The following is a 12151-nucleotide window of genomic DNA, read 5'->3' as shown; positions in this document are numbered from 1 at the left end:
GTAGGTAAAAAGAATCGCGCACATACCTAACATGCAGTGGACAGCCTATGACCCAACCAGGCATAAAACGCACTGAGAAAAGAGAAAGTCTACATTTAAAATCCACATGCTCACGTCTATTAGCCAAACAGCTACAAACCAAGAGAAACCACGTACCGTCTACACCAGCGCGCTCAGTATGGGCGGTCCCAGTCGTGACGCACACCAGGCGATCTAACTCCAGCCTTAAAATACCATCAGTGCCACCTCCAATAGGCTATGGTGGGTGACAATCATGTACCAATGAGCCAATGAAACTGAACTACGTCACCCACCTTGCCACATATGCGTCTTACATATATTTCACATTTATGTGCATATACGGGAAAATATATGGCACTTACATGAAAACGGTCATTTTTGATATATTTTGAAATATATGTTTCATATATGTATATGTGTTTTACATATATGAATTTTGCATATATTCTCATATATGCAGCAGACATACATGGGCACTAATATTATATATGTAATTTACATATATTGACATATATTACATTTCTGTATGGGGAACAGCAAACAGGAAATCCAGGAACGAACACCACACCACACCACACCACACCACACCACACCACACGATCACAGAACGGGAACAGGAACACAGATCAGGACACCAGACAGCACAAGACTTCAACAACGATCTGACAATGGAGATGAGAAAACGGTGAGTATTTAAGGAAGTGATGATGAGTCGCAGCTGGCGCCGATGATGATTGCAGATTGATGAATGAGCGTGATTGCTCCGGCCACACCCACAGATCCACGCGACACACACACACACATACACAAATAACAAACGCACGAGACAAAAAGAAAGCAATACATCTGTGAACCGTGACAGAGCTAGTTGTGCACTTAAAGTTTACTACTGTTACACTTATAGTACACTTAAACATACTTTTATATACTAAAAGTGGGCCAATTTAGTCCCAAGCGGTATTAAAATAGTACACTTACAAGTTTACTACTAGTACATATTGACATTAGTATACTTACTACATAATGTATACTTAAAAATATACTTGAACATTACTTAAGTATACTTCTTTTTCGTAAGGGCTACGATTTATCAGAAATATAAAACCAGTCCTAATTGAAAGAAAACAAGTTGACAAAAAGATTGAATCCAATATTGGGTGATGATATAGCATAACAAGTGATTTCTAAGCTAATTTTTATAGGCCGGTCAGTTTTGACCGGGAACATCAAAAGTGTTATAGGGTTTTGAACACAACCTGAGGGTTAAAAAAAACTGTAAAACGGGGCAAGGGGGTCTGAATAACTCGAGAATATAGTCTTCCGTAGAAGTTGCATGTGTGCTTGCCGGGTTTTTTTCACATTGGCGCACAGGCATTCATAACGGTGTGCGTCCACTGGTGCAGAGCGAGTGTTTCCAAATCATTACTCAGTGTGTGTGTGTAAAGAAATGTGCTTGTGAAGTCGAACTGCGTCTGACATGGATCAACACAAAATAATAGCTTTTTACTTTTATCTGGGCTTTCAACAAAAGGAAATTCTACAGGTGCCAATCTACCAACATGGCATTAAGCTACCATTATAGGATGTTATAAAATATACTGTGCCGGAACAGATTTTAGCCTACAGGTGCAAACACTTTTCAGACTGGATGGAGATATCCAGCTTTATGAATGAATGAATGAATGAATGAGGCATTTATATAGCACTATATGTCTACTGTAGGCCTACACTCAAAGTGCTTTACAATCATATCAGGGAATCTCTCCTCAAACACCACCAGTGGTTATTAGATCTGAGGAAATCACAAGATCCGGCCAAATGATTGAATACAGAATGATGCACTTAAAATGTACCCAGAACGTATTTCACAAGTTCACACTTACAAATAAGTCAGATAGAATAAAAGTGTATTTGGCGTGCTGTCCGAGGAGAGGGCTCCGGGCTCAGTATCCAGCCCGAACTCAGAGTACTACCCCAAAAGCTGCAAATAAATGCAGGACAGCCGCCAGGATGATGTTGATGACCCCCCAAAACTTGCAGAGTGCAAAGCTTAAGGTATCAGAAGTGGGAAGGGGTTAGTCGCTGGATATCTTCTTGTGACATCGGACGGGAGTTGGTTGTCATGACGTCGGATGGGTGTGCCTCTAAGGTGGTAGGCTGGGGATGGTCATATGTGATATACCATTCTCCTCCGCTTCCGCAGAAGTACAACCGCTGCAGTGGAAGCAAGTTTGATGGAGAACTAGCTCCTACAGTGGTGGAGGAGGTGACACTACTTTGGCAGTGGATCAAACTTGCTTTTGGCTTGCTTTCCAACTTTCTGATGGCAAAAGGATGGATAATTGAGTACTTGTGGGAACGGAAGAGGAAACACTGCTGCGGGAAACGAAGCTCCTGCGGGAGTGGAGGAGATGACACTGCTGCGGCAGTGGACCAAACTTGCTTTTCAATTTGCTTTTAAATATCCAAACTATTTTGGACATAGAACTGAGCTCCTGCGGGAGCGGAGTAGATGACACTGCTGCGGCAGTGGACAAGTTTGGATGGAGTAACAGAGCTCCTGTGGGAGCAGAGTAGATGACACTGCTGCAGCAGTTGACCAAACTTGCTTTTCAACTTGCTTTTTAAGTATCCAAATCAATTTAGGACATAGAACTGAGCTCCTGTGGGAGCAGAGTAGATGACACTGCTGCGGCAGTGGACAAGTTTGGATGGAGTAACGGAGCTCCTGTGGGAGCAGAGTAGATGACACTGCTGCAGCAGTGGAACAAGTTTGGACGGAGTGACGGAACTCCTGCGGGAGTGGAGTAGATTAGCTGTAGTAGAAAGACTTGGTTTTGACTTGCTTTTAACTGACAGGAGAGCCAGTTGGGTGGAGAATGGGCTCCTGTTGGAGGAAGAGGTAATGCTGCTGTGGTGTTGGAAATAACTTGCTTTCAAACTGTGATCCAAAAGGTGAGTGGGACAGAGATCTGAACTCCGGCTGGAATGGAAATAGCTCTGCTGTGGCAGAAAAGCGAGGTAGGATGGGGAACATGGCTCTTGCAGGAGTGGTGACCTATAGGGTTGGGTGTATGAGGAGTTGGCAAAAGAATTTAGCTGATGAGGGTTCGTTGTGCTTTTTTGATATGGAAGCGGTTTGAGCGGATGTAACTCTTGAAGGCTTCCGATGACCAGCGACCAAGTGATTGGATCTGCTGCTGAGAGAGGCCTTTTTGAGCAGCTGTGGTTGCTGCGCCTATGCAAAATGAATGGCTGGAAAAGTGTTCTGCTGGGATGCCTGAATGGAGCAAAATGGATTTAAAGTGTTTTTGGAACCAGAAACGTGTGACAGGGCAGTTGGAGTCGTCTGCGAAAAAGTGGGTCGGAAGGAGACTTAGTCTGTGAATTTCTGAAAAGCAAGTAGGCTGAGAGAGTTTGGTATGGTTGGATTAGTGATGAGAGAATGAAAATGTATATGAAATGGCCTTTCCTGGTTTGATCTGTCTTACTTTGCTTTATGAATTAGGAGATGGTTTTGTTGTCTAGCACTGATAGATCTGTGATTGTGGGGTGGACTTTTGGGTTAAATCTGGAAGTGATGAGCATCTGAGAAAACCGAAAAAAGCCAATATGAACATTGCGTCCAGTGTGCGGGCAGTGTTGGTGGAGTGGTAGCCTCTGCGGAGGGTGGAGATGCATTTAGTGAGTATGTCTAATGTTATTGGTTGTCTGGCATCTGGGCGGGTGGGTTGGGTTTTCTGGATGCCTTTGATGAGCATTGATGTCTGAGAATTTGCTATATCTGCAGAAGGTGAACCAAAAATTAGTTTGTGGAAGAATTGGATTCCGCTTAAATAACCCTTGATGGAGCAGGCTTTGAGGTTCTTGATGCTGTTGAGATAGGATATGAATGAAGTGATGGTGAGCAGAGAAAAATTGGGAAAAGGCAGATTGTATGTGAAGTGAAAAGACTTAAAACACTTCCATGCAGTTAAGTAAGATTGGAGGGTGCTGGGTGAAACGGCTTGAAGAATGGAATTAAGAGAGGCATCAAGAAGTGGTTTCAATGGGTGGTTTATGGGAATATCAGTTCTGAATAGTGAGGTACTGGGGTTGGGAATGGGTCCACATCTGGTGCCAGCAGCCTGAATTTCTGGAAAGCAAAACGAGAGAGAGAGTCAGCTATTTGATATTTGGACCTGGAAACATGTTTTGCAGTTAAGATGAACTGATCACAGGCTGCGATCCAAATTAGGCGTCTTAGGAGAGGCATAAGTGCGGGGGATTTGAGCGGCCTTTGTTGATGCAATTCACGGTTGCTTCGTTGTCGCAGTGCACTATGATGCTGTTAGTTGACCATTCTTTACCCCACAGGAAAGCTGCTACCACTAAAGGATACAACTTCGAACAGCGCTGAGGATGTTAGTGACTGCGGTGTGTCTAACAGCTGGGCGGGCCATGTAGACGCGAACCAACGGCCTTGGTAATACCCTCCGAAACCAATGGAGGGAGCTGCGTCGGTAAACAGTTGAATATCCTCGGGGAGAGAAACAAGATCATTATAGAAAAAGGACAGGCCATTCCATTGTTTAAGGAAGGTTATCCATAAACTGAGCTCATTGCAACATGAAGTAGTTGGGGAGATTTGGTCCTCTAGCGCGTGAACTGATGATGCGAGGAAGAGGAGATGAGAGATGAAAGGGCGGCCTTGCGGGATGATGCGCATCGCAAAGTTTAAGTGGCTGAGCAGAGATAGTAGCTCTTGATTAGAACAATTTGGATTTTCTAGGAGGGTGGATGTGACCAGAATAATCCTGTCGATTTTTTCCTTGGGCAGTGAGGCCTGGAAGTTAACTGTGTCCAATTTAATGCCCAGAAATTCGATGGATGTGGCTGGACCCATGGTTTTGTCTTGGGCGATTGGAATCCCGAGCTCAGCGAAGACTTTTTGGACTGTGAGAAGATGCGCGGCTGGGATGGTGTCGGGCGTTGAGATGATTAGGAAATCATCTAACAGGTGGATTAAGTAGGGAATCCAACAAATGGCTTCTGATAGCATGTCGAAAATCTTGGGGCTGCAGCCAAAAGTTAAACGGACGACAAAGTAAAAATTTTCTTGCCAACATACGCCAAACAAATACCATGAATCTGGGTGAATGGGCATCACTTTAAAAGCAGAGGTGATGTCGACTTTAGCGAGCCAAGCGCCATAACCCGTGTCTTTAATCAAGGTTATAGCTTGGTCAGTGGTGTGGTAATTGAGAGAAAATTGTTCAAGAAAAATAAGGCTGATAATGCCTGGAAACGGGGAATTGTGTAGGGCTAAGAGATCGATTATTAAGCGTTTTTTGCCTGAAAATTTTCTAGTAGCCAATGGGGCTGATGCGGAAACACTCGAAAGGAGGAATGTTGAAAGGAAATCATAAAGCCTGATTCGATTTCTTTTTTAATCAGGATGTCGACTGTGTCGGGTTCAACGAGAGCGGACTGGAGATTGTCACATATGATACTTTGAGTGGGGAGGCTTTCAACGCCGGGTTTGAAGCTGTGCTCGAGACCAGAAAAAAAATAGTCGGTAAAGTCAGTGTTAGGGTGGTGGGACAATTCAGTAGACAGACAAGAAATATTCACAGGAGTCGACAGGTAATTTTCAATCTTTATTTACGGACCTTTTTATAGGGCATATAGTGTGGGCGTGAGCACCGCCACAATAGCTGCAAATGTGTAAATAATGGCAGCGTTGCTGTGAGCAACATCCTGAGTTGAAGTTATTGCAAACTTAGCTGTTAGTTGCTTAGCTGTTAGTTGTTGAAGTTTTTGATTGCTGGCCGCGGGATGTAACTGGTTGATTTTCCAGCTGGTGATGAATCTGGGCGGGGAGAATTTGAAGGGTTAATCAAGGGACAAGCTGTGGTGGAGTGAGAAACGGACCTGCAAACAGCGCAGGATATGTTACGGCAGCCTAGGAACACTCTATTGTGTAGTTCTGTGTCTAGGGCGCCCCAGTAAGGGCACTGGTTTCACTGGGCTATGTGGACAGCGCATTTTGCTGAGAACAATTTGTGGTATGTATAGAAATGGGTTCCTCCGTACGATAGCGTGAGCTCTGCGATTATCGCGAGATAGTTGTTTAATTCTCGTCTCCTGTGGGGTAGTGCGGCACAAATTATTTCGCTATACCGACTGAAAGCAATAGCAAATTCAGAAAACGATAGAATGCGGGATGAATTCAGAGATTCAGAGGCAGATGTACTTGCCGCGGCAGTCTGTAGCTCGGCGGAGCGGAGAGAAGACTGGGGCCTGGCGGCAGCGACGGAATCTGGGGCGTGGCCCAGGCAAGCTAAAGGCCTGCTGCGGCCTGACGCTCACAGAAAACTGGGCCCTGCGAGAGAGGGAGAAGATGTTTTCTGGGAACGTGAGTTCTGGGCCTTGTAAATACTTGCCTTTTTTGCGGATTTTGAAGGTGGAGTGGATTTTGGAGAAGGGAAAGCTGACTGGAGTGAAACGTACAGGTTGTACAGTTGTGCTTTATTCATTCTCCTGGAAAAATGAACATCAGCGCTGATTAGCGCTTGTCTCAACCCCAATACTGTCCATTTTTCTATTGCAGGAATGGTCGGTTGTGCTGAGGTGTAGGAGGATGCTGGAGATGGTGGTGGAAATCTTTATGGTGGAGGTGAGGGCAAGCCACGGCGCCGCGGGGTACGGGAAGTGGCTCGGATAGGCCGGCGGCCTCGCGGTGTTGCTGGAGGTTCAGTTGCGGTGTCCCGTTGAGCATGGGAGCTTGTTGCACTCCAGCCGGGCTGGGGTTCTGTCTTGTCGTGCTGGTGCTGATGCTCAGGTTTATCTAAAATAGCAAGGCTGGATGTTGTGTTAAACCTCTCTTTGCTAACATCATGGCCGCCAGGCTCTTTATTTTCGTCGAGCTGACTTTTGAAAAAAGTGGAGATGGTAGGAATATTACTCCTAATTAAATCCTCTCTGTTACCCTTCTCCCTTTCAGCTTTGCTGGCTCCGCTGCTCCACCGATTTTTATCCATGTTTTTTTGATGTCCTCAACTCTCTGTTTTTCACACTATCTTTACCGCCTGTCTTGCCCCTATCAACAGTTTTCACGGTAAGCTGACTCGTCATCATCAGACACAGCCGACACAGCCAAAAAACTGATCATGATACTTCTTTTGTGTGCAAATAAATTATTGTTAACACACATACACACAAACACATTCATTAATGAATTTTATTTTAATTTAATAAAAAAAAAAAAAAAAAAAAAGGATGAGGTCTTGGAGGCCCCCTAGAGGTCGGAGGCCCCGGGCACCGGCCCAATCGGCCCGGTGGTAAATCCGGCCTTGACTACGCTGCAGACAGAAAACCATCAAAACCATCTAAAAGTAGTCAGTCAGTTAAAAAACTTCACAATTTCATGACTTAAAGGATTAGTTCACCCAAAAATGAAAAATTTGTCATTACTTACTCACCGAGAAGTTGTTCCAAACCTTTATGAGTTTCTTTCTTCAGCTAAAGTTCAAGTTCACTTTATTTATATAGCACATTTACAACAGCCACTAGGCTGACCAAAGTGCTTTACAGAACAACCAGATAAATAAGAAAATAATACCTGCATAACAACACATAAAACACAAATAAAAGCAACAAAGCTAAGAGCAACCTTAAAACTGGAGTAGCAAAACAGTATCAGACTCAAATATAAAATAGTAAAACAGAAGAAGCAAAACAGTATCAGACTCAAATATAAAATAGTAAAACAGAAGAGGCAAAGCAGTATCAGACTCAAATATAAAACAGAAGTGTTAAAACAGTATCAGACTCAAATATAAAATAGTAAAACCAACCTAAGAATAGAGATCAATATGCTAAAGAAAACAGGTAGGTTTTTAAACACAAAAGAAGATAGAGTGAAGATTGTTAGATAGACAGTTGACAGATTGTTAGACAGACAGTTGACAGTAGCTATTGACTTCCATGGTTGGAAAAATAATAATATGGAAATCAATGGCTACCGTGAACTGTCTGGTTTACAACATTCTTCACTCTTCTATCTTCTTTAGTGTTCAGCAGAAGAAAGAAACTCATACAGGTTTGGAACAACTTGAGAGTGAGTAAATTATGACAGAATTTTCATTTTTGGGTGAACTAATTTGATATTTATTTATTTATTTGATATGGACATAACAACAGCATTGGACAAACTAGATACATTGTTTTTTGTGTTATAGCAAAACTGCTAATTTGCAACACAACCAACAATTTAAGAAGGTAAACAATACACATCATCAATATACCTTCCATACAGCATTACCATGTGTGCAGCTTTGACTTGACTTCAGCCATTGTTTCAGACCTCTGTTAAAGCTGATCATGTCTGTCTGCAGTTTTAAGTCAGTGGGCAGAGAGTTCCATAGTCTCGATCCATTAAAAGAGAAACTGGACTGACCAAAAGATTTAGTAAATCTTGGAAGAACACAGTCCCCACTGACTGAGGCTCTGGTGGAGGGTCTAAGTGAGCCCTGACGCCTAATAATGAGAGCGGAAAACAGCGGCGACACATGACTGTTCAAACATTATAAAACAATTTCAGAGTACTAAAATGTATAAAGTTTTCTAAAGTAAAAAGATTATGTCTATGAATGATGTCACAGTGATGCGATCTCATAGGTTTTCTGTCAAATACCTTGACTGCCTGCTTGTACACTGAAACAGCCGGCTTGAGTGTGGACGGGGAGGTTTGTGACCAGGATGTGACGCAGTAAGACAGATGTGAGAAAATCATTGCATGCATGTATAACAGGGCGGCCTGATGAGACGGATCCCTCCTGATAAAACGTAAACAATTCAAGTTGGATTTGACCTTTTTACAAACACTTTTGACTTGACTTTGAAATTTAAGGTTGTTGTCAAGAATAATTCCAAGATATTTGGTCTCTTTTACTTCTTGAATAATTTCATTGTTTATGCTTGCTTCAAAGGTGCTGTCAGAAGGTCTTGTTTTAATTGAGAAACAGACAGCAACGGTTTTCTTCACGTTTAAGGTTAGGTGAGACGACTAACCATTTAGAGATGTCTACTAGGGCAAGTGTCAACTGCTGCGCTGCCAGAGCTGGGGTTTTAGCAGATCGATGGATGACTGTATCATCTGCATACAGCTGGCAGTTGGCACCTTGGCAGCTATCAGGGAAGTCATTGATGTACATTGTGAACAACAATGGCCCCAGTACTGATCCTTGAGGAACCCCCATGTTGTTAGGGCAAAGAGCTGACGTCACCCCATTAACCTTAACGCACTGTTGCCTTCCCTCCAAATATGATTGTAACCATGCTAGAGAACTAGGTGACATTTTGAAGAGCTGGAGTTTGTTAATAGGGGTTATGCGGAACGCCCAACGTTCGAACCGGAAAACAGGTATAAGCATTTCCGGTTTGCACTTCCGTACGCATCTGCAGCGGTAGGTGATCTCTGAGGTAACTTATTTTTCGCTTTTTTAGAATACAATTCTTATTTCTGTTTTAATTAAAATGTCATGAATGCTTAAGTATCAGAAACATTTTTTTTATAAAAAAATAAAATGCAGTCTTCATTTGATTGTTTTAATCGTCTGTAAGCAAATATAAAAGGTTAAACTACTGATAACATACACGTCTAAACTAACTTACTGATAGTTAGCTAACTCTACATCGGGTGCCATTAACAAAAGCTACATATACTAACTTACATACCTTCATAATCATGAATAAATGAGGAGGCGTAAAACTTAAATCCTTTATCTAACGGAGTACTCGGGGCTCTGGAAGTCCGTTTGGCAATACGATGTACATCTGAAATGGATAGAATGGGTAGCTCCTGTAAACACCGGCTATAAAATGTCGCCATTCCTACGCTGTGTTTACCTCAGTAGATGACGACCGGAAGTAGTTATATCTGTTTTGTAGAACCCGGAAGTATGTTGGGCATAACCCCTATTAGCACACTGTGATCCACAGTATCAAAGGCCTTTTTTAGGTCTAGAAATACAGCACCAACTACTTGCCCTTTGTCTAGAGGCCCTTTGATCTTCTCTAGCAAGTAACAATTAGCTGTTTCAGTGCTGTATTTGCACCTGAAACCAAACTGTTGAGGATGCAGCAGCTGGTTTGACTCAAGATGTTCAATGAGTTGTTCTGCAATTACCTTCTCCAGGATTTTAGACACAACAGGTAGAATTGCAATAGGCCTGTAATTGTTGGGTGTGTCCTTTTCCCCTGACTTGTGGATTGGTGTCAGAGTCTATTAAAAAATGATTAAAAACATTTGCCACTGACTCATTGTTATTAACAAGAGTGCCATCCACTTTGATGGAATCTATCATAATGTGCTTTTTCTTTGCAGGGTTGGTTAAGTAGTTTATGTGTTGCCACAATTTAGTACTACTACCGTTAGCCTCTTCTATCTTTTTAGTAAAATAGTCGGTTTTGGCTTTACGCAGATTACTTATGACTTGATTTCTAAGTGTGGTATAAATTAGATGATCTGTGCCGTTTCTAGATTTCAGAAACTTTTTACGTGCAGTGTCTTTTCATAATATGCCAAATATCGCCATTAAACCATGGGAGGGAATGTTTTTTTGGTTTACTTGTCCATGTTTTAGTAAACTTTTTTATCGTATTACTCAGTGTAGTGACAAAGATATTAGCACTTGGTTCACGTTGGACTCTTTCGTAACATTATCCCAGTTTATTTGGTTCAGTTCTTCTTCAAAGTTATTTTGCTTTTGAAATTCCTATTTTCTGTATTTTTGTTTCTTGGTTATAATAAGTCAATCGTTTTTTACCCAGTTTCCTAACAATTAAGGTCATGTTATGATCCGAGAGCCCAGTAATGAGGTTATAGGTTTTTGTTATTCTTTCAGGCCTATTTGTAAGAATCAGATCAATCAGCGTTCTACTACTTCTAGTGACTCTGGTAGGTTTGTCTATGAGCTGTTTATATTTAAATTTATATACTAGAACTTTTAATTTCATTTTACTACTTTTTTCCAGCCAGTTTATATTGAAGTCGCCCAATATTATGCTTTCAGAGCAATCCATATTTGAAAGAAAACTCTTGAATTCATTGTAAAAGTTCACACTGTGTGAAGGTGGATTGTAAAGAACACGTAAGTTAAATTTCATGGTTGTAGACAGAGTAATTCGTAGTGCAAGGCCCTCCAATTTCACATTAATTGCAACCTCTTCACATTGAAATTGATCTCTGATGTATATTAACACCCCCCCGCCCCTTCCTTGTTCCCGATCTCTTCTAAAGCACTTGTAGCCTAATATATTAATTAGATTTGTTGAAGTACATTGATTTAGCCAGCTTTCAGAAACGCACAAGAAGTCCAAATTTGAGTCAGTTAATAGGTTACGTATTTGGTCTATTTTTGGTAAAATACTTCTAACGTTAAGGCGTCCACCTAGTATTCCTTTGGGGTTCGTTTGCGGATTCCATATGACTTGCGCATGATTTACAGTCTGATTTACTTTAATCCTTTAAGTCATGAAATTGTGAAGGTTTTTAACTGACTGACTACTTTTAGATGTTTTTGATGGTTTTCTGTCTGCAGCGTAGTGTTCAAGTCTGACATACATTAAAGGGATAGTTCACACAAAAATTAAGAATTTGTCATCACTTACTCACCCTGAAGTTGTTCCAAACCTGTATGAGTTTCTTTCTTCTGCTAAAGTTCAAGTTCAAGTTCACTTTATTTATATAGCACATTTACAACAGCCACTAGGCTGACCAAAGTGCTTTACAGAACAACCAGATAAATAAGAAAATAATACCTACATAACAACACAAAAAAAAGCAACAAAGCTAAGAGCAACCTTAAAACCGGAGTGGCAAAACAGTATCAGACTCAAATATAAAATAGTAAAACAGAAGTCTCAAAACAGTATCAGACTCAAATATAAAATAGTAAAACCAACCTAAGAATAGAGATCAATATGCTAAAGAAAACAGGTACGTTTTTAAACACAAAAGAAGATAGAGTGTAGAATGTTTGAAACCAGACAGTTCACGGTAGCCATTGACTTCCATGGTAGGAAAAATAATAAAATGGAAGTCAATGGCTACCGTCAACTATCTGGTTACCACAGGGTCCCCGCG

The sequence above is a fragment of the Abramis brama genome (genome assembly GCF_963993115.1).
Source record: "Abramis brama genome assembly, chromosome: 4".
Taxonomy (NCBI): Eukaryota; Metazoa; Chordata; class Actinopteri; order Cypriniformes; family Leuciscidae; genus Abramis; species Abramis brama.
Note: the sequence above shows the minus strand (reverse complement) of the source record.